The sequence below is a fragment of the Dendrobates tinctorius genome, unplaced genomic scaffold (assembly GCF_039654945.1).
Source record: "Dendrobates tinctorius isolate UK_male_01 unplaced genomic scaffold, ASM3965494v1 ptg000183l, whole genome shotgun sequence".
Taxonomy (NCBI): domain Eukaryota; kingdom Metazoa; phylum Chordata; class Amphibia; order Anura; family Dendrobatidae; genus Dendrobates; species Dendrobates tinctorius.
Genome location: NW_027361850.1, coordinates 6,587,149 through 6,611,171, shown reverse-complemented (window position 1 = coordinate 6,611,171; position 24,023 = coordinate 6,587,149). Strand labels below are relative to the sequence as shown.

The following is a 24,023-nucleotide window of genomic DNA, read 5'->3' as shown; positions in this document are numbered from 1 at the left end:
TTGTTTCTATTGCGCATGAAGAGAAAGCCAGGGATCAGCTGCAGCCAGGACTTCCTCTTCATGTTCAACTTGTTTCGAAGACGTGGACAGTGACACTAGCGCTGATTGGGCGCCGGGCACCACGTGTCACACCAATAGCGCAAGAGCCCTGGGACCGTGAGTGCCAAAACCGCTGGAACGGCACTGGCACGGGAGGTGAGTATAGGTCTTATTATTTTATCAGGGCCAAACATTTTGATCAAGAAGGGGTTGTCCTAGTAGTGGACAACCCATTTAATCCAATATCGGAAAGTATTGAATGAAATTGATGTTCTGTCTATCCTATGTTCTTTTCTGAGTGTGTTAATTGCATTTTAGAATGGTGGATTATATTTATCATTTAGGACAACATTGGATCATTCAGAGATCCACAAGGAACTTCTAGAGTGAGTTTGCTGCACTGAAAGTAAAGAGGCCGAATAATATTGCACACCCCAGTTTTCAGTTTTTGAATTTCCACAAAAATTTAAAATACCGTATTTTTCGGACTATAAGACGCACCGGCCATTAGACGCACCCCAATTTTCAGAAGGAAAATAGGGAAAAAAATAATAATGTGTCAAATGGGGGTCCGTCTTATAGTCCGAATTCAGCTTACCTGGGAAGGGATCCGGCACAGGTGGAGAAGTGGTCACAGGGGTCATTCAGTGGTCCAGGCTGGTGCGGTGGCGGCGGTTCTGTGCTGGGGTAGGTGGGCTGTGCTGGGGCAGGTTGGTTGTGCTGGTGTAGCTGGGCTGTGCTGGGGCAGCTGGGCTGGGGCAGGTGGGCTGTGCTGGGGCAGCTGGGCTGGGCTGGGGCAGCTGTGCTGGGCTGGGGCAGGTGGGCTGTGCTGGGGCAGGTGGGCTGTGCTGGGGCAGCTGTGCTGGGCTGGAGCAGCTGGGCTGTGCTGGGGCAGCTGGGCTGTGCTGGGCTGGGGCAGGTGGGCTGTGCTGGGGCAGGTGGGTTGTGCTGGGCTGGGGCAGCTGTGCTGGGGCAGGTGGGCTGTGCTGGGGCAGGTGGGCTGTGCTGGGGCAGCTGGGCTGGGCTGGGGCAGGTGGGCTGTGATGGGGCAGATGGGTTGGGCTGGGGCAGCTGTGCTGGGGCAGGTGGGCTGTGCTGGGCTGGGGCAGCTGTGCTGGGCTGGGGCAGGTGGACTCTGTGGGGTGAGGATGGTGGCGGGCTGTGCTTCGGTGCAGGGGCGGCGGCTCCGCCGGCATTTCCTCGATGCACGGAGGCCCCCACACATCCGTTGCTGGCAGCCGCCATGTTGCGGTGGCCTCCGGGAACATGGACACCAGGAAGATGGCCGCCGGTCCGGGGATGGCGCATGCGCAGGTTCAGCTCTCGTCCCGAGATCTCGGGAGACGAGATTCAAATCTCGGCAGTGAGATCTCGTCCCCTGAGATCTCGGGACGAGATCTGAACCTGCGTGTGCGCTGTCCCCGGACCAGTGGCCATCTTCCCAGCGTCCATGTTCCCAGAGGCCACCGTAACATGGCGGCAGCCAGCAACGGATGTGCGGGGGCCTCCGGGCTTCGAGGAAATGCCGGCGGAGCCCCCCATGGAGCACAGCCCGCTGCCACCACCGCACTACAGAGCACAGCGGCACCCGCACCAGCCACCAGCCATGGTCGCAAGTACAGTAAGTATATTGCGACCATAAGATGCACCCCCCACTTTCCCAAAAAATTTTGGGGGAAAAAGTGCGTCTTATGGTCCGAAAAATACGGCAACCAATAAATTTCGTTCATCATCACAATTGTGCCCCACTTGTTATTGATTCTTCAGCAAAAATTTACATTTCGTATCTTTATGTTTGAAGCATGATATATGGGAAAAGGTTGAAATATTCCAACGGGCCAAATACTTTCGCAAGGCACTGTAGTTAGCACGAGACACCTCAGTGACTGTCTACAGGTGTGTCGTGCATTGTAGTCATGATGTCAGCTCTGCAGCATGTAATTAATCACTAGTGCAGCGGTAGAGAGGCAGTACTACACTCTGGGAGAGTGAGTAAAGCTCCCGTTACACACTGCGATATCGCTAGCAATATCACTGTAAAGTCACCAATTTTGTGACGTTGCAGCGATATTGCTAGCGATATTGCTGCATGTGATACTTACCTCTGACCCGCTCCCCCGCTGCTCATCGTTGGTCGCGCGAGAACTCCCTGGACCATTCCGTGGAGGCGGGCGGGAGGACGCCAGGATCGTCGCGTCTGACAGGTAAGTAGCGACCCCCGACCCCTGTGATGTCGCTGGTGAGATCTGCCTGTGTGGCAGCTCACTAGCGACCACTTAGCGATGCACCAGCGATCCATATCGTTGTCAGGATCGCTGGTGCATCGCTACGTGTAACTGTACCCTAACAGCTCTTTTATTATTTACACTAGGTGCTCGCCGATAAGACTTAGAACGCTATTCCTGGAAAACTCCTTTAATGGAGGTTCACAATAACATTTGCAGAGAAAGAGAAGAGCCTAAGAAGAACATATTGGGCACAAATTGTAATCTTTTGTATACGAATAAACATAATGCCTTTTTTGGTGTCCCAAGTTAACTTTTGACTGGTAAAGTAGTTGGCGTAAACCAATGTATTTACCTCTGTAAAAAAAAATCTGGACAGAACTTTCATGGCATCCAAGTCAAGCAAAGCTCTACAACCTTGGTTTTGTGATGATAATTGCATAATTTAAAATAAAACTATGTAGACTATGTGGTTTAATCTTGGATAGACAATCTGCCAAGGATATTTCAAAGATTTTCAGTGTACAGGAAATAAGAATGGAAGACTCTATCAATAGACCATTCTTATCTGGCTTCTTGATGAGTATAATTACAAATTCGGAAGCGAGTCCTAACAACAGTCAAGAGCAAGAAAACAGACCAAACTCCTGAATGAGATGATTTAGCTTGAAAATGAGCTTGATGTTTCCAAACCTCATACTTTTGGCTGAGAGAAAAGTGATGAGAGCTTACTGTTTTTCTACACTTGTTATCACTAACAAGTGAGAACATAACATGTTGACCTAATGCAAAGTCTATAACTTTCTCTACTGGAGTTACTGTCACTAAGGAGTAGCAATTTATCCAGCTGTTGATACAAAATACTACAAAGCATCATCATCATCAAATGTGATGAATCAGATAAATAAAGTAACGTAATTAATAATGGACCTCAGTGCCAATAGGAGGTTTGTATACACAACAGCCACCTCACAAGTATCCCAAACTTGAAATGTAAAAAGATACATCATCTATCCTTACTATGTGATTTTTAGAGGTGAAATAAATATGAATTATTACAATTACACCTTTTGCTTATAAGAAATAAATCACATGGTGATCGGTGGTGGACCACCCGCTCCCGACACTGGGCAATGTATCCATCACAAGATAAGTTAGAGCTGATTACACCCAGCCCAGTAGGACAATTCTATCATGCACAATTTAACCAAATAAAAAACACTCATATTCCCTCAGATGAATGGCATCTTCCTCTCTTCCACACAACCAGATTAGCTCAAGTTTCCTACATTACAGGGAGTCTGTCACTCCTAAAATTTCTAGTAAGCTAATTATACAAGTGAATTAGAGATCTTAGCCCCTATAACAATCATACTACACTGTACCTGTTACTGGTAAGGTGCTTGAGAAAATAATTTTAAATGATGGAGCTTCAGTGCGCTTGTCACAACCCAACAAGGGTCGCTCCAGCGGTCAGCACAACACACACACAACGGGATGGTAAAGGGGAGAGGAAGGCACTAACAATAGGGAATGAGGGATGGGGCACCTCCTAAACAACAACCTGTGCCTATCCCTAAGCTACCCTTACGCCCTATGTGGGTCTTTACCCCTGCCGCCGTCACGTGCCTAGTCCCTGTCACCTCACAATACCCAGGCTAATGCACTGGCTGGCTAGGACGCTAGCAACACCGCTACAGATGGTACAAACACAGGGGATAGTGACAAGCACGAGACAGACAAGGTAAATACACAAGTAACTTAGCTCCAAGCTCTGCTGCCAATCTCCACGCCACAGAGGATACGGAAACAGGACCCCGAGCTCCACAGAAGTAGCAGATTCAGCGCTGACACCAGAGAGCTGCAACTCCAAGGATGGTCTACATAGAAAACTCTATTACGAACGGTCAGCTGATGTGTCATGTGACTATTTAAAGGATGGTGGGAGTGGTGATCACCAACATCAGCTGACCAGCAACACAGCAGGATCCAGCCAGGACATTAACCCTTGCTGGCGCGAAAGCAAAAAGCAATGTTTAAATTAAAGCAGAGCCAGAGCTTTCACGAATCCAAAAATGAATCGTGACAGTACCCCCTTTCAATGAGGGGCCTCTAGACCCCTAACACCGGACCTCACCAGAAACGATGTATGGTGAGGACGCCTCAACCCACTAGGATTCACCTCGGCAGTCACCTGATCCTCAGGTTTATGGCAAACGCAGCCCATTGGTGATGGAAATAACATAGGCTCCGGAGGCACAACAAATCTTCAGAGCGACGACCTGTAGAATATGTTCCATACCTGCATTACTGGCGGTAAATCCAACTGGAAGGTCCTAGGGCTGAGAATGGCTGACACCCGATACAGGCCAATCACCCTAGAACTCCAGGTTCCAGATGCGTACTTCCACTTTATGTATTTAGTGGACACCCACACGTACCCATTCACACACAGGTCTGGACCTGAACGTTTATTTCCATGAGTACGTTTTCCAACAGACGATAATTTCATCTGGGGAACAGACCACAGAGGTGTTCCCCAGTGTCACCAAACTCATACCCTCACTATATTTAGGAGAAACCACCACCCTTCCCTGATCTCTCCTCCTGAGAGGACCCCAAGACTCAGGGTTTACTTGTGTTGAGAGTTGAATCTTGCCCCTTTTCAACGGTATCACCTTTTCTGCTTTCACCTGAGAAGAAGAGATAGATTCAAGAAGGATGGCAGAGACCGTAACACCCAGGCAACAGTCTTTACAAGACTGGTCCCAACTCTCTACTTCCTCAGACCGCCAACCTATGACTGGATTGTGTCGCTTCAGCCAGGGAAGGCCTAGAACAATGGGAGTTGGCTTACTCTCCAAGACGTAGCACGACAGGGACTCTTCATGAAGAGTCTCTGTACGCAGGTAAATATTATCTGTTATGAGTTCATTTTCTCCTTCACCTCTGATGTCTGATGAACTCCTTCTGCTGGTGAAAGGAGGTAGTGAAATTGATCTGGATGGGAAGAACCTGTCATCTGAACAGGTGGAGTGTGATTGGACATCCGGAATTTCTGAGTGGATATAAGGCAGCCGACGCCCTGCAAAGTTGCTGGTGATCCTTGCTGCTCTGAGCTCTGGCATCCAGTTTAGTTCCTGTCTACTAAAAGCTAAGTTTTTGCTCTGCTATTTTTCCATGAGATTTTGTCTGTTTACTTAGTGTTTGTGTTCAGCCTTCCCTGGTTGGGACGGGCTGAACTCCATTTTTGTCTCTGATCAGTTGATCTCTTTGCTCTGTCTTCAGAATATACCTGAGTGCTGATATAGTGATTTTGAAGTCTAGTGACTTCAGGGCCTTTTCTATGAGACGTGTTGGACATTATTTTTGGCAGGGTTTTTTGCGTGATTGCAGCCAGCATCTTTTCTGTCCTTTCCTATATAGTTAGTTGGGCCCCATCATTTGCTCAGCCTGTCTTTCTGTCTGTGTTTGTGTTTTCATCTGTTTTTCACTGACAATACATGTTGGGGGCTGTCTATTGCTTTGGGGTCTGCTCTGGGGCAGTTTAGATATCCCCTTTCTTTCTTTAGGCTTATTTAGCTCTCCGGCTGTGACAAGGGGTCTAGGGCACCGTAGGAACCCCCCACGGCTACTGTTAGTTGTGGTGAATAGGATCAGGGGTCTGCAATCCGCTAGCTACCAACCTCTCCGGTTTTCTGGACTTAGCTTGTGTTTTCGTTTTTTCCTCCTCCGGTGACTCATTCATAACAATTATCTACGACTTGTGTCATACTTCCGTGGCTGAGAGGAATAGAGTCAATTGCCCAAAAGGTAATGGGTGTCGCAAGCGTCCTACCCATCAGACCGTGGGTCTGAACAAAGCGAGAATCCACCAGATTGACTCCAACTACACTATCCACAAGAACCGGTACCATCTCAGTCTCCCCACCAACCACCACTTCGGAAGTAAAGGTAAACTGAGACATAAAGGTGGGGGAAAGATACACACACTGGTTGCCTCTCTCCACACAACCAGAGGAACATGGCTTTTGTGATGGAGTACAAACTTTGGTGCGAGCTGGGCAGACATTGATGAAATGATCAGTTAGACCACAGAAAAACATGCCCCAGTCCCACATCGAACCGCAGGCAACCTAGTTTGAAAGCAGGCTCCTCCCGCCTGCATAGGTTCGTCCATCTGCACCAGTATGTCCTCCTCCCTAGGAAGAAGAGCAGGGAGTAGATTTGGTGTATGTCTCTCCCTAAGGCGTGTATCCACCCTGATAGCTAGGACCATGGCAGCCTCCAAGGACCCAGGAGTAGCATACTGCACCAGAGTATCCTGAAGCCTAGCTGACACCCTAACAAAAATGGCTCCTAAGATCAGGGTCATACCTTTGAGTGTCAGTGGCCCATCTCCGAAACTCAGAGCAGTACTCTTCAGTCGGCCGTCCTCCCTGCTTGATCTTACGGAGTCAAGACTCAGCCAGGGAGATGCCATGAGAATCCTCATACACCAGCGCCAATGCAGCAAAAAATTATTCCACTGACCGCAAAGATGGTGAAGTGGTAACCAGAGAGAAGGCCTAGGATTGGGGATCACCCTTGAGAAGGGAGACAATAATCTCCAAACGCTGTTCCTCACTCCCTGAAGAACGAGAGTGATGCCTGAAATATAACTTACAGGCTTCCTTGAAGACCAAAAATGTATCTCTCCCTCCAGAGAACCTGTCAATGAGAGATATTTTGGGTTGTGGTTGAGCTTGGACATGAGCTGAGACCAAGAACCCCGACAGCTGCTGAAAATGCTGCACCATCTGAGTCTGCAACTTGGTTACCTCATCCGTGACAGTATGGATCAGGTGAGCAAAAGCCTTGGCTTGAGCCATGGGTTCCCCAGAAAATAGTACTGGTTGGAAATAATGTCACGACCCATCAGGGGTCGGTCCAGAGGATGGCACAACACACACACAACAGGATAGTAAAAGGGAAAGTAAATCCCTAACAATAGGGAACGAGGGATGGGCCACCACCTAAACAACAACTTGTGCCTATCCCTAAGCTCCCCTAATGCCCTATACGGGTCCTTCCCCCACTGCCGTCACGTACCTAGTCCCTAACTGTCACCTCACAATACACTGGCTAATGCAATGGCCGGCAAGGTTGCTTGCCTCACTACTGCAGATGGTACAAACACAAGAGATAGTGACAAGCATGAGACAGACAAGGTAAATATACAAGTAACATATCTCCAGGCTCCGCTGCCAAGCTCCACACCACAGAGGATACGGAAAGAGGACCCTGAGCTCCACAGAAGTAGCAGATTCAGCACTGACACCAGAGAGCTGCAACTTGAAGGCTGGTCTACATAGAAAACTCTATTACCAACAGTCAGCTGATGCGTCATGTGACTATTTAAAGGATGGTAGGAGTAGTCATCACCCACATCAGCTGATCAGCAACACAGCAGCATCCAGCCAGGAAACTGACATTAACCCTTTGCTGGTGCAAAAACAAAAAGCAATGTTTAAATTAAAGCAGAGCCAGAGCAGTCACAAATCCAAAAATGAATCTTGACAGCACCCTTGGTGCACCGCTACCCCCCCTCATTTACATCTTGGTGATTGCCATTGCTTCTGAGGGACAGCACCTGCTTCCTAGAGCAAATGCTGCTCTGCTTGTGTGCTGGCCATGAGCACTAACAGCTCATAGTGGGTATGCACACAGTGGCCGGGAACATTCTCATCCCTTACTCCTCTTTTCTGACACCTTTTGCTGCGCTGAAACTACAAGAAGTGTATTGAGCACCTTCAGAGAGGTGAAGAAGGCTGAGAAGTGTAGCTCCTGACTTACATGCATCACCGAATAGGTGATTATCCCCACTGTCACCAATTATAACATTTTAGTGGCTATTTTAGTCACTAATATAACAAACAGTGCCACCTTATCTTATGGGATCTTTTTATGAGGTGTCAGAGTTCTACACCGCAGGCACATTCTCCAACATTATGTTTCTCTCTCACAGGAAGTGCTAGTTAACAACTTCACCGGAAGTGTAGAGAACAACTTTTGAGAGCGCGTCACCAAATAGGTGATTAATCCCACTGCCACCAATAAGAACATTTTAGCAGCTAATTTAAAAATGGGCCACCTTATCTACATGTGTCTACAGGTGCTTTATATATGTATGGGGGCTTCATATACAGTGGGTATGGAAAGTATTCAGACCCCTTTAAATTTTTCACTCTTTGTTTCATTGCAGCCATTTGGTAAATTCAAAAAAGTTCATTTTTTTTCTCATTAATGTACACTCTGCACCCTATCTTGACTGAAAAAAACAGAAATGTAGAAAATTTAGCAAATTTATTAAAAAAGAAAAACTGAAATATCACATGGTCATAAGAATTCAGACCTTATGCTCAGTATTGAGTAGAATACGATACGATACGATACGATACACTTTATTGATCCCGAGGGAAATTATGGTATCAACAGCATTACAAACAAAACATTAAGAACAGCATTACTGCATTACAAACAGCATTACATAGAGTAATTACCAGACACAGAAGCACCCTTTTGAGCTAGTACACCTGGGGAACAAAGGCTGTCACAGACTGCTGCTATGTAGGAGAGAGAACCCCCGCTGTGTAACCGGGCCGGAACTAAGGGAACTGTAACTTAGGTTCCCAGGGGTTATGTTCCCGGGGGAAGTAGTTACAGGGCGGCGCAGAGACTCTTCTGGAAAGTGCGGGGGCAGGGCGACTATAAAAGGAGCACAGGAGACCAGCACTCGACAAGGAGGAAGACAAGAGGCAGGAAGGAGGAGCCTAGGTGGTGCTGGAGAGCAGGAGAGAGCCAGCGTCTACGAGAGAGACAGGACGGGGACTCACCTAACTCAGGGAGAGGACGGTACCGAGCAACGCAAGGAAGAGACACAGCGCTGACAGCCGCAGCCGCAACTGCCCTGCTCCATCCCGCGGCTGCGGCCTGTACGCTGACACCCGCGGCCGCCACTGTCCCGCTGCACACCGTGGCTGCGGCCTGTATGCTGCCACCCACCTCCGCCACTGCCCCGCTCCATCCCGCAGCTGCGGCCTGTACGCTGCCACCCATAGCTTCCACTACCCCGCTACACAGCGCGGCTGCAGTCCAGACGCTGAGTCCCGCGACTGCTGCTGCCCCACTCCATTTCGCGGCAGGGGCCTGTATGTCAAGGCCCACGGCTGCCACCACCTCGCCTCCGAGAGGGGCAGTCCAAACGCTGGGCAACTCTTCTAGGGCCTGTTGCGCCCCTTCTGCACCTGAGCGTAGGAACACCCGAAGCCTCCGACAACTCCTCGTCGGCTGCGCCCAGTGGCTGAGACGCCGAACAGACACCTCCCGGACAACAACTGTGCAGGACATCAGAGAAGGATAAGTAACACTCCGTTGATTTTTCATTATAGTTCCAGGACTTGTAGTCAGCCATATCGTGGCCATATAGTTATCGGCACTTGCCGAGTAGTTGCATATTGGGTTATTATTTGTGTATTATTGTCTAACTTCCCTGCTTGGAAAACTATTGTCATCTTACCAGTTATCCATATAATCCATATATAAAGGTTGAATTTAAGCTTGCTCCGTCTCCGACTCATCACTGCATCCTGCGCACCTGCGAATACCATAGCTATTGTCGGCCAGGCAGAGTGGACAGACCCTGGGACCATAGGTCTGTCCTCAGAGAGACTGTGTGGCACTCCAGTTTGAAGGGGAGCCATGGATGCTGACTGGCCTAAATCAGATACAGGAACAGAACAAGAATCCCTCTTTCATGTACAGTAAAGTTTCCATGTTAGATCGGAACTGTGCCTGACGTGTTTTGTTCCTAGATCCTCACTTTCAGTGGCTCCAGTGAACATACGTGGAAGAGAAGGAAACTGACTGTGCTGTGGGACTGAGACCACACCTGTCTTTTTCATGTGCAAGGGGCCGGAGTGTTTATGGACTGTTGCTTTAAGAGACTCGGTCGTGACTACTACCCCATGCCACCTTGTTACATCGGCATCGGAGAATCCTCAAGTAGAGTGACTGCCGACTTGTAGCCTAGGGCCAGACAAGCCCTTTAAGGTAGGAGAACGCACCTGCTTCCTGTGTGCCCTCCCATAATGAACTGTGTGTGCTTACAGCAGGCACAGCCAGTTTTAGCAAGTGTACGTACACACTTGGGGCAGCGTTCTCTCTAGGAAGTGAGTGCTGTCCTTCAGAAGCAGGGCAAGTCCCAAAGATGCAAACTGAAGTGGCATAACAGTGCAACAAGCTCTTGGGTGCGCAGAAGCCCACTATTTTCATAGGTATGAAGTTATTTTCTCAAGCACTGGACCAATAACCAGTACTGTATAGTATGGTTTTTCTAGGGGCTAAGTCCCCTTTATCACTGAATAGTTAGTTTAAAAGGCATTTGGTGTGACTCCCCTTAGGGTTTAAACTTGCTATGTCAGATACACAAAACTCATATACATAAAGTATTAGTTGAAAATTGTGGTTGTAGATATGATTGTGACTTCTATAACAATGCAAGAACAACGCAGGGCCGGCACCAGGCAAAGGAGTCTCAATTGGCCCCTTTAACACATACCACTATTCATGATGCACAAATACAGCAGAGAAATATAGATATACAACACAGGGCTAACGAAGGTGGTTTTCCTGTGTTACTGCGAGGAGCCAGAAGAGGGAGTTCACAGTTTCTAGGAACAGGTTGGAAATCATCACACAAGGACAAGACCACATTGCACAGAGCTTCCAGGGAGGACATTGCATCATCTTGCAGAGAACTGCAGGGGGCCCCTAGAAAGGAACTGAGACACCAACTTTACCTTGACTGTTAACCCCGTGTGCGCACATGTTTAGGGCTTAGGATAGGCTGCAATAGACAGAGCAGGGTAGCTATGCAGCCGAAGGCTACAGTTAGAGTAGCAGCATACTGTACTTTATTGTATTGTTTTGCCTTTTGAAAGAATACACTGATCTGTAATAGTTGGTGCACCGTGCTATTTGTACAGCCCAGCTAGAGAATATCACTTTTGTAAATTGTTTTATGTCATTGCATACCCCTGTTTACACTTTCCTACCACTGCATTCCTTGCCTGTAAATAAATTAACCCTTTGTTGTTTGCACCTCATCTTGTGTACCATAGTCTCCCTGCATTGTGGTGGTCCCCCGGCCATCGTTTCACAGACATGCACACATACAGTACGCAGACATAGACACACATACAATATGCAGACATGCACACACACAGTAGGCAGACATGCACACACATACAATACACAGACATGCACACACATACAATATGCAGATATGCACACACAGTACGCAGATATGCACACACAGTACGCAGATATGCACACACACAGTAGGCAGACATGCACACATACAATATGCAGACATGCACACGTATACAGTATGCAGACATGCACACACATACAGTGCACAGACATGCACACACATATAACACGCAGACATGCATACATACAGTAAGCAGACATGCACCCTGCATATAGTATGTAGACATGCACACAAGGTAAGCAGAAATGCATACACACAGTATGCAGACATGCACACACATACAGTGCTCAGACATGCACACATATATAATACGCTGACATGCACACACATATAACATGCTGTCCAGGAGGGGAGGGGCAATGTCATGGGAAAATCACCAGATTTTTTTGCAGCTTTGAGGACCTCACCAATTGTTTTAATTATCACTAAATTGGCTGCTGTGGCCATTTTTATCCAAAGACGAATGGATTGTTGTCTGAGCTTTTATTTATGGGAGAGGGTTGGGAGGAACTTCTGGGGAGAGGTAGGATTGGTGTTAGTGGCCAGGTCACAAAAATAGACCTTACCAGAGTCAAGTACGCAGACATGCACACAGACATGCACCCACAATATGCAGACATGTACACACACAATACATGCAGACATGCACACATATACAGTACGCAGATATGCACATATACAAACATACACATACGTACACATACAGGCATATGTACATATACAGTTGAAACCAAAAGTTACACACACTATATAAAAAGACACATATGCATGTTTTTCTCAATATCTGACCTGAAATCAGAATAAACCTTTCACATTTTAGGACAATTAGGATTACCATAATTATTAATGTTTGTCAAATGTCAGAATAATGAGAGAGAGAGAGAATATTTTAAGGCATTTTTATTACTAACTGCAAAGTCAAAAGTTTACATGCACTAAGATTACGATGCCTTAAAACAATTCTGGACTGCCCATATGATGATGTCATGTGTTTGGAGGCTTGCGATAGGTTTTTGGCAACATCTGAGTTAATTAGAGACATACCTGTGGATGTGTTTTAATGCACACCTGAAGCACACTGTTTCTTTGTGTAGCATCATGGGAAAGTTTCAAGAAATCAGCCAAGATATCAGAAAGAGAATTATGGACTTGCTTAAGCCTGGCTCATCCTTGGGTACAATTTCAAGATACGTGAAGGTGCCTCATTCATCTGTACAAACAATTCTATGCAAGTACAAACAAGATGGGAATGTCCAGCCATCATACCACTCAGGAAGGAGACGGGTTCTGTTTCCCAGAGATGAATGTGCTTTGGTCCGACATGTGCATATCAACCCAAGGACAAAAGCCAAAGACTTTGTGAAGATGATGGCAAAAGCTGGTAAGATTGTGTTAATATCCCCAGTGAAATGAGTACTGTATCAACATTGGCTGAAAGGCCACTGCCAAAAAGAAGTCATTACTCTAAAAGAAACATAAAAAAGCCATATTATTGTTTGCAAATGCACACACGAACAAAGACCTAAATATCTGGAGACATGTCCAGTGGTCTGATGAAACTAAAATTGAACTTTTTGGGCACAATGACCACTGTTATGGAGCGCCCTCACATGCCAGGGCAGTGGGGTACTCGGTACCGGGCCAGTTGATCTTCTCAAAGGGAGTTGTCACGACAGCAGTGACCTGGTCCGTGGCCCTGGGGCTCTATTGCAAAAGGGGTTGTTTCAGTGTGCTTATGGTGGTGAAAGTTTATAAGTGATTCGTGACACCACCTGTGGTGTTCGGCAAGGAAGATGGTAAGCCGACGCTGCAAACAGCTCCTCTGGGACAGATGGTGTGGTGCAGCAATGATGTTATAGCCCTCCACAGGCAGGGCTGTAGTCCCAGGCCGGTGTAGGTGAAGTGACACTTAGATGGTGTAGTGTCGGGCGCAGGAGGGATGTAGCAGTGTTGGGCAGGTTGACGCAGGAATAAGTGGAGGACACCAGGGCATGTAGTTCCAAAGCTTTACTCACAGTCTGTTGTGGTACAGGTGCCGTGTCCTCTGGGTCAGAAGCTCAGCCAACTTCCAGGCAAGATGAAGTACTCCTTTCCAACACTTAGCCAACATATGCGCCTTTTCTGAAGGTCTCCCTCTTAGCGCCTTTTAGTGAAGTACTCACAGTACTGAGTTACACTGGAGTTCCTCCTGTCAGATGTTCCTAAGAATTCTACTTGTACGGCAGACAGCTGTAGCCTGCTTCGGGGACTCCTTCTACCTAGTCCTGGCTAACACACGTTGCTGTTGTGCCCCCAAGTCTGGTGTGAGAATAAAGTGGTCACTACTTCTATTCCTCCTGTGTCTGCTGCAGGACCATTAGTATCCATACAACCTCGGGGACCGGACCCCGGCCTTGCGCTTAGAACTTGGGAAGGGTTCTCCTCTAACCCTGGTCCTTGTTCTCTTCTTCTCCACACGTTCCGTACTAATTCTTTCCTTCTTATGGAGAGTCAGGCTTTCTATCAATGTTCCTTTCTTATGCCAGCGGACCCAGATCATTGAGGTCGGCTGCAGCACTTCCTTCATCCATCCCACTCAGGGGATCTCCTTTCACAGACTGACCTCATCAGACTCCTTGTGACTAACTGACTAAATCCTATCCTCTTCCCTCTCTTTTAGTGCAAAGTAAACTCCTCCCGCCTCCCAGCACACTTCGTGTTCCAAGCAGGGAGCCACCAAAGGGTGCTTTGCTACACTACTATGTTGTGTGGGATGCAGGTGTTGGAGTGTGGTCAGGTGTCTCCACCTTACCTGGATAGTGGGGCACCACACCTCAGGAGGAGGTGCAGTACCTCTGTGGCGACTGAACCCTCAGGGGTGCCACAGTTACATTTGAGGGAAAAGAGAGAAGCTTGGAAGCCTAACAACACCATCCCAACTGTGAAACACGACGGTGGCAGCATCATGTTGTGGGGTTGTTTTGCTGCAGGAGGAACTGGTGCACTTCACACAATAGATGACATCATGAGAAAAGAAGATTATGTGTCAATACTGAAGCAACATCTCAAGCCATCAGCCAGAACGTTAAAGCTTTGGCGGAAACAGTCTTCCAAATGGACAGTGACCCGAAGCATACTTCCAAAATGGTAACCATGTGGCTTAAGGGTAACAAAGTCAATGTTTTGGAGTGGCCATCACAAAGCCCTGATCTCAAATGCAGGTGCGAGCAAGGCGACCTACAAACCTGGATCAGTTATACCAGCTTTGTCAGGAGGAATGGGCCCAAATGCTGACCAACTATTGTGAGAAGCTTGTGGAAGGATATCCCAAACATTTGACCCAAGTCATTCAGTTTAAGGGCAATGGTACCAAACACTAACTAAATGTATGTAAACTTTTGACTTTGCAGTAAGTAATAAAAATGCGTTTAAACATTGTCTCTCTCTCTCATTATTCTGGCATTTGGCAAATATTAATAATTATAGTAATCCTAATTGACCTAAAATGTGAAATATTTATTCTGATTTCATGTCAGATATTGAGAAAAACATGCATATGTGTCTTTTCATATAGTGTATGTAATCTTCAGGTTTCAACTGTACATATTTGAAGACAAATTCACAAAAGTACTTATAAACAGATCACACTGCCATACATAGATATACACATAACACATATACACACACAGACATACAGACACATTAGAAATATTTTTAATATGGGAAAGCTGACAACATGCCTCGCTCATATACTCTGCATGTTGCTGTGCAGAGTGGCACGGGCCCCCTGCCACCCAGCCCAACCTGCCCATGGACGTGAAAATAGATGCTGGCACACTGTCACCGACGGCGAGTGGGCTCCCCTTTTGTCCAGGGCCCCAGCACTTACAGTGGGGCAAAAAAGTATTTAGTCAGTCAGCAATAGTGCAAGTTCCACCACTTAAGAAGATGAGAGGCGTCTGTAATTTACATCATAGGTAGACCTCAACTATGGGAGACAAACTGAGAAAAAAAATCCAGAAAATCACATTGTCTGTTTTTTTTCATTTTATTTGCATATTATGGTGGAAAATAAGTATTTGGTCAGAAACAAAATTTAATCTCAATACTTTGTGATATATCCTTTGTTGGCAATGACAGAAGTCAAACGTTTTCTGTAAGTCTTCACAAGGTTGCCACACACTGTTGTTGGTATGTTGGCCCATTCCTCCATGCAGATCTCCTCTAGAGCAGTGATGTTTTTGGCTTTTCGCTTGGCAACACGGACTTTCAACTCCCTCCAAAGGTTTTCTATAGGGTTGAGATCTGGAGACTGGCTAGGCCACTCCAGGACCTTGAAATGCTTCTTACGAAGCCACTCCTTCGTTGCCCTGGCGGTGTGCTTTGGATCATTGTCATGTTGAAAGACCCAGCCACGTTTCATCTTCAATGCCCTTGCTGATGGAAGGAGGTTTGCACTCAAAATCTCACGATACATGGCCCCATTCATTCTTTCATGTACCCGGATCAGTCGTCCTGGCCCCTTTGCAGAGAAACAGCCCCAAAGCATGATGTTTCCACCACCATGCTTTACAGTAGGTATGGTGTTTGATGGATGCAACTCAGTATTCTTTTTCCTCCAAGCACCAGATCGAGGGAGATTATCAGTGGTCTTGTATGTCTTCCATTTTCTAATTATTGCTCCCACAGTTGATTTCTTCACTCCAAGCTGGTTGGCTATTGCAGATTCAGTCTTCCCAGCCTGGTGCAGGGCTACAATTTTGTTTCTGGTGTCCTTTGACAGCTCTTTGGTCTTCACCATAGTGGAGTTTGGAGTCAGACTGTTTGAGGGTGTGCACAGGTGTCTTTTTATACTGATAACAAGTTTAAACAGGTGCCATTACTACAGGTAATGAGTGGAGGAAAGAGGAGACTCTTAAAGAAGAAGTTACAGGTCTGTGAGAGCCAGAAATCTTGATTGCTTGTTTCTGACCAAATACTTATTTTCCACCATAATATGCAAATAAAATGAAAAAAAAACAGACAATGTGATTTTCTGGATTTTTTTTTCTCAGTTTGTCTCCCATAGTTGAGGTCTACCTATGATGTAAATTACAGACGCCTCTCATCTTTTTAAGTGGTGGAACTTGCACTATTGCTGACTGACTAAATACTTTTTTGCCCCACTGTACCTGGGTGCACCGGGCGCTGATGCCGGCCCTCTCTGTCAGCAATGAAACATACACAAAAAAGTTTTCCCTCTCTATCCAGAGATATGCATGTACATTTTTGTGCTTATTTCTCATGAAGAAATGTCGCTGGTATAGAGCCCATTGCACAATAAAATCTACATCTCTGATTTTTCCATTTTGTTCCCGTCAGATTTACTAGAATATGGAGCACTCCTCTATTACCATTATTTATATGGAAGGTGCCACTTCTTATTTTATAATTATTTCTAATTTTTTTTTTATTTTAAAATTTACTTTTGAAGTCAGAGGACATCCAAGAAGCCAGTTGAAATAAAAATGCTGACTTAAAGGGAATGTGTTTTCAGAAAATTAGCTATTGTTTAATACATTTTTTTCTTTAAATTACTATAGTTTTTTCTATATCAGCATTTTTATTTAAAAAAGAAAATTAGTAATCTTGCAATCAATTTTCACAGTGTCCAGTACAGCTATTATAGGCTTTAACTTCCTGTTGTTTCAGGAAGAGTTTACATCGTGTTCCTTACAATAGCGGCAGCTTTACAATCAATGATAATACCTTTAGACACATCTAATAAAACAGGATCCACCATTCATTCATAGTAGGGAATATCCCAGCTTTGCTATCTTTCACAACAAAATTTGCACACACTCATTAAGGAGTTTGTATGTCCTCCCTGTGTTTGCGTGGGTTTCCTTCGGGTACTCCGGTTTCCTCCCACATTCCAAAGACATACTGATAGGGAATTTAGATTGTGAGCCCCATCGGGGACAGTGATGATGATGTCTGCAAACTGTAAAAGTGCTGCGGAATATATTAGCGCTATATAAAAAATAAAGATTATTATTATTAGATGCTTCAATACAAAAGATAGGGTCTCCATCAATCTATTGCTGTTCATGTACATGTGCATTTCCTGAAACAATTGGAAGTTAGAGTCTAAAAAAGCCTAAGTGGCCAAAGTAAAAATTCATACATTTTCTGGTTAGCACCAACAAACCTCACTGGCATGTGTTTTAGGTCATTCTCTGCAAAAAAAAATAATATCCCAAAATACTGCAACAAAACTAGTAAAATTGAATAAACTACCTGGACTGCCAGTTTCATCCAGCTGGCCAAACCAGACATATAGCCAAGCTCAGTAATTACACTGTTATATGGGCTGCAAAGGGAAAGGCATGATCTCACACACAAGCAGTATAGGTACATTCTTCACCATATATGTTTCTTGAAACTTTTACAGATAATTTTGTGAAATGTGTTAGTAACATAGATATTCAAAAGTCAGCCATATGCATTAGATTTCTGTTGGTTCCAATGGGATCCAGCGACAATGTAAAGTCGATAGACAGTCCCTTGATGCCTGCAATTGAAGCAATCCAGAAAATGTCATACTAGATTAACATTTATCTGATCCTTTATGTTTCTCGGAAATAAGAACCGATTAGTGTATATGACAGCCACAAGTCTCTTTCCGTATTAAAAAAAAGAACCAAGAAAAAAAGAGCAAGTTAAAGAGAGAGTAAATCTGACCATATACATAAGATAGCTATCTGCCAAATTCCAATGTGTTTTCAGCTGATGCCAGACAGCAGTGACGATGGTTTATCTCCACCGAAAACAAAAGGATCGGGTGTTGAAACTCTAAGTACCCGATCCTTCTCTCCCACAACATCATCAGGGTAGAGTGGGGAGTCTCGGAGACACATCATATGGTCGGATGGTCCAGTCGAACTGGCAGTGAAGAGGAACTTTAATCTTTATTTCATAAATCAATAGTATCCATGAAAATAAGCAACTTTGTAATATATCTTATTAGAGAAATCTGTTTTTTTTTTCTCCTCCTGAACTGATCGTTCATTCTCGATGGGTAAAATCTGTATTCAGTGAAGACAGATTTCCTCATTACTGATATAAGAGGTGACAGTTAGTGCTCTTAAAGGTTTGTGGAGTAGAGAGGAGATGAAGGCAGAGGCAGGCAATAATCTACTGCTAGCTTGCATAGCTTTAGCACCAACTGACATGTAAGTATTGAGAAATTCTGTAGCCACGGAAAACAGATTTTACCCATGAATTGAGAATTTTGTGAACGAATGACCAGTCCAGGAGAAGAACGAAGCGGAATTCTCTGATAAGATATAGTACAAAGGTTCTTATTTTTACATGTACTACTCATTTATGTCAAAATTGAAAGTTACTCGTTAAGCGTTGTAGCCAATTAACTGTCCAGCTGGGGAATGATACACTAATGTTAAAACTTATTAAAGTACAAATTCATGTTGTGATGATGGTAATATTGCAAGCAAGCATTTTTTTCAGCATTCATGAAGGCACACTAGTGCACTTAAGAATCATTTTAATGCCGTCTAACCTACGGAAAATAGAAAATGTTAACATGTAGGAAGCCCTTGCATTACTTTCTATGTATTTAGCCTGAATCATCTGCAATTAATATGTCTGACTGTGTATTCCATGCAGCATCCTCCCTGATTCTCCATTTTGTGAAATAGATCAGGTGAAACTGCCATTTTACACAGTAGGCACTTCCCAATCAATGTATATTATACTGGAGACTGAAATTACTGCTGCGAAGATTTCCCAGAAGCAATGTACGCAAAATGTGGGTAAAAATGAAGCGTGCATATGAAAAGCCATTGTCCATTCAGAGGAACCATGGCTTACTATCACTATACGTAACCACAGTCACTGCTGTGGTCATTGCTGAACGCAGACCAAACAGGGCACAGTTTAAAAAACAGAATTAAAGTTTTCTTCAAAAATTACATTTAGGAGACAATAATGTTCAGACTATAGAATAAATGGGAGTGAGTGAAGTAATAGCGGGGACACATTAGATTTCAGGTTCCATTAGAACGGTGGACGGATACTGTGGCTGCAGTGAATATATATATACAGTATATATATGTGGGTGTGTATTTATGTACACATATATATTATAATATATTATTTTAAACAACATTAGAATATATGAAGATTTTTACCTGTCAGAAGAAAACCACGAGCAGTTCCAGTTATGGTTTCATCATCATTGATTCTATAATATATATTCCATATTTGTGTTTTCTACCTTTTCTCACTCTTCCTTTCTTCCCCAGAGTGTTCTCTTGTGTTAACTTTTGGCTTTATGTTTCTCCAAAATTGCTGGCCTCTTCCTAGTATGAAACGTCTTTTCTCATATTTTCTTTGTCTATGGCTTTTTGACCCACTTGCTTGCTCTTGTCTTCTCTCTACTGCATACTCTTCTCTCCCTTCCTCTTGTTTTATTTTGCATCTGTTTCTCTCCTTTTCATTGTTACCTGACTTCCTGCCCAACATAACTCTGAATACCATGCTCCAACCACAGACACATGCTAACCATTGTGTCGCTGATATTATATCTGTAGCTCAAATCCAGTGCTAAGGTTCTTATATACAGTGTTCGGCCATTTCTTAGGTGTTCTTGGCCAGTAGTGTCCACATCAATTCAACAATACACAGCCACTTACATTTACACTTACTTCCAAGTAGTAGATGTTTGAATGGTGCTTTATATAGTTTTTAACTTGTGCAGGAGCCAAACAAAATGTAAGTCTTTCTAACCAAATTCATCTACTTCGGAAACACATGAATCTGTTTCAGGACTACGTGTATCTCTCAGTTGTACGATTCACAGTAAATTTACCTATAAACACAAAACTTGGGTAAAACTTAAAACCAATTGATCATTTTAGCCAACCAGCCACAGAACATGATCATCTGATATGAAATTGACCATGTCCGATTTTTTCGCTTGAAAGTTGGATAAAGAAAGATCTTCTGAAAAATGAGCAATATTTCTAGGAATATTCTTTCAAGAAAAGACCGATTATTCATTGACAAGTGTTATTATACATACTGTATATGGTCAGTGTAAACAACGGTAATGGCAAATATAGACTAAAATATGTACAGTAGGGCTGCTTTACCATAATGATTCATTCAATCATTCATTAAGTGGTTCATCCACTGATTTTATCCAAGGTTTATGACCACCTGAAATTACTCCAGTTGTGGAAGTGGATGTAGGGGATTGGTGATATAATTAGTCTTTATTTTGGTATTTTAAAGCATGCTGGGCTATTTAAAAAAAAATACCGTAATAATCGGTGGTCTATAACTATTCTAGACCTACGTGAAATAGTAGTGCCAATAGTTTCTGCCTTTTTTTATAGTTTCATACCCAAATAAAAAAAATTCACCTCCAAGTCATCTTTTTTCAAGCTCAAATTTCTGCTGTTTTCTTGTACATAAGTGATCTAAAAAGGTCATCTAAAACGCCTGCTTCCCCTAATTTCTACCAACAGCGGGAGTTGGCTGTCAATCAGCATGACACCAGTAGTCCTGCCCTGTCAACGGGAGGAGAAACCGCTCCTCTGTCGACAAGGAGCAGCTGAATCTCTTGAGCATTCAATGACCAGTTCTGGGTACAACAGACAGGTAGCTGTCTCTGTTAGCAGCTCCGTGCCTTTTATTCTAAAGTCCCGGATATTCTCTTTAAAGAGGTTATCTAGTTACTCAGACAACCCCTTCTTAGGTACTGTATTCCCTAGTGTTAAGTAAAAATAATATCGGCGCTGTTCCAGTGATGTTGGCACCGGGCTCCCATGGTGTTCACGTAACCTTATGCCACGCGAGTACTGGTAGATTGCTTCGCTCACACTTCCTTTAAACAAATTCCAGACGTCCAAGAAAAGTGTGTGAACTGTAGCCACAGTCGGACTGTGGTGCCTAGGTCCCACCAGTGGAATTGACTCTAGGGGACCACACTATGGCTACCATAAATGGTTTTAGTACTTGTTAATTTTTCAGCCTCTCACTAAAACGTGTGTCTTTTAACAAACTATACTGCGTGTGCAAAAGAGATCTGTATTGTGTGCTTCACTATATCAAACTATTTCTTGTTAAGCAACTTATTTATTGTAGTTGATAACGGTGGGAGGCGGATGCAGTTGAGGGTCACAAACCTCTAAAAAGCAGGGGACTGAGTACCACAAATAAAAATTTAAATAAATGACATTGGCAAGATCATGTCAATATATCAGGCTGAATTTCGATTTCAGTTAATATTGATTACCTTATTGTACGGCTGAACAAGAACGCTCTGCACTAGGGAGGCGTATGAGGGAGATTTGTCAAAATTGTGTGAAAGAAAACTGGTTTAGTTTCCCAAAGCAACCAATCAGATCCTAGTTTTAATTTTTAGGGATCTTTTGGAAAATGAAGGTGGAATCTGATTGGTTGTCATGGCCAACTAAGTCAGTTTTCCTTCACATCAGAATTGATAAATCTTCACCATGATCTCTATGCACTGCCATAAAGGCTACAGTGCCTTGCAAAAGTATTTGGCCCCCTGGAACTTTTCAACCTTTTCCCACATATCATGCTTCAAACATAAAGATACCAAATGTAAATTTTTGGTGAACAATCAGCAACAAGTGGGACACAATTGTGAAGTTAAACAAAATTTATTGGTTATTTTAAATTTTTGTGGAAATACAAAAACTGAAAAGTGTGGCGTGCAATATTATTCGGCCCCTTTAACTTAATACTTTGTGGCGCCACCTTTTGCTGCGATTACAGCTGCAAGTCGCTTGGAATATGTCTCTATCAGTTTTGTACATCGAGAGACTGAAATTCTTGCCCATTCTTCCTTGGCAAGCAGCTGGAGCTCAGTGAGGTTTGATGGAGATCATTTGTGAACAGCAGTTTTCAGCTCTTTCCACAGATTCACGATTGGATTCAGGTCTGGACTTTGACTTGGCCATTCTAACATCTGGATGCGTTTATTTGTGAACCATTCCATTGTAGATTTTGCTTTATGTTTTGGGATCATTGTTTTGTTGGAAGACAAATCTCCATCCCAGTCTCAGTTCTTTTCCAGACTCCACAGGTTTTCTTCAAGAATGGACCTGTATTTGGCTCCATCCATCTTCCCATCAATTTTAACCATCTTCCCTGTCCCTTCTGAAGAAAAGCAGGCCCAAACCATGATGCTGCCACCACCATGTTTCACAGTGGGGATGGTGTGTTCAGGGTGATGAGCTGTGTTGCCTTTATGCCAAACATATCGTTTGGCATTGTTGCCAAAAAGTTTAATTTTGGCTTCATCTGACCAGAGCACCTTCTTCCACATGTTTGGTGTGTCTCCCAGGTGGCTTGTTGCAAACTTTAAATGACACTTTTTATGGATATCTTTGAGAAATGTCTTTCTTCTTGCCACTCTTCCATAAAGGCCAGATTTGTGCAGTGTACGACTGATTGTTGTCCTATGGACAGACTGTCCCACCTCAGCTGTAGATCTCTGCAGTTCATCCAGAGTGATCATGGGCCTATTGCCTGCATCTCTGATCAGTCTTCTCCTTGTTTGAGATGAAAGTTTAGAGGGATGGCAGGGTCTTGGTAGATTTACAGTGGTATGATACTCCTTCCATTTCTATATGATCGCTTGCACAGTGCTCCTTGGGGTGTTTAAAGTTTTGGAAATCATTTTGGATCCAAATCCAGCTTTAAACTTCTCCACAATAGTATCACGGACCTGCCTGTTGTGTTCCTTAGTCTTCATGATGCTCTCTGTGCTTCAAACAGAACCCTGAGACTATCACAGAGCAGGTTCATTTATATGGAGACTTGATTACACACAGGTGCATTATATTTATCATCATTAGTCATTTAGGACAACATTGGATCATTCAGAGATCCACAATGAACGTCTGGAGTGAGTTTTCTGCTCTGAAAGTAAAAGGACCGAATAATATTGCACGCCCCACTTTTCAGTTTTTGTATTTCCACAAAAATTTAAAATAACCAATACATTTCGTTCAACTTCACAATTGTGTCCCACTTGTTGTTGATTCTTCACTAAAAATTTACATTTGGCATCTTTATGTTTGAAGCTTTATATGTGGGAAAAGGTTGAAAAGTTCCAGGGGGCTGAATACTTTCGCAAGGCACTGTATGTGTATATTGGTGTCTTATTAATATACTCTTCCTCACACACAGCCTAACAACTATGAAGGAAGAAAATGTGTTAAAAGAAAAGCAGTAAAGAGTATATAAATTCCTTGGTGTTACAGTGCTCTTTCCTGTCATGAGGCCAATTTTATACAGGTGACTGCTGTGACCAACGCTGGCCTCATGGGTAAGTGCAGGATCTATCAGGTGACCTCTGCTTCTCACATTATTTTAGCACATTAGCCCACCTCTCCTTGACATGTATTTTGCAGAAGTTGGAAAACCCC

At 44.2% G+C, this 24,023-nt stretch overlaps 1 protein-coding gene across 1 annotated transcript in view; it reads right to left on the bottom strand.

Annotated features, from left to right (window-relative positions):
* The window catches only part of LCK (LCK proto-oncogene, Src family tyrosine kinase), a 175,044-nt gene extending 155,035 nt beyond the window's left edge, over nucleotides 1-20,009 (bottom strand). Inside the window, exon 1 of the mRNA XM_073551982.1 lies at nucleotides 19,749-20,009. The gene's annotated coding sequence lies outside the window, so the exon portion shown is untranslated. The remainder of the gene's footprint in view (nucleotides 1-19,748) is intronic.
* Nucleotides 20,010-24,023: the final 4,014 nt, after the last annotated feature.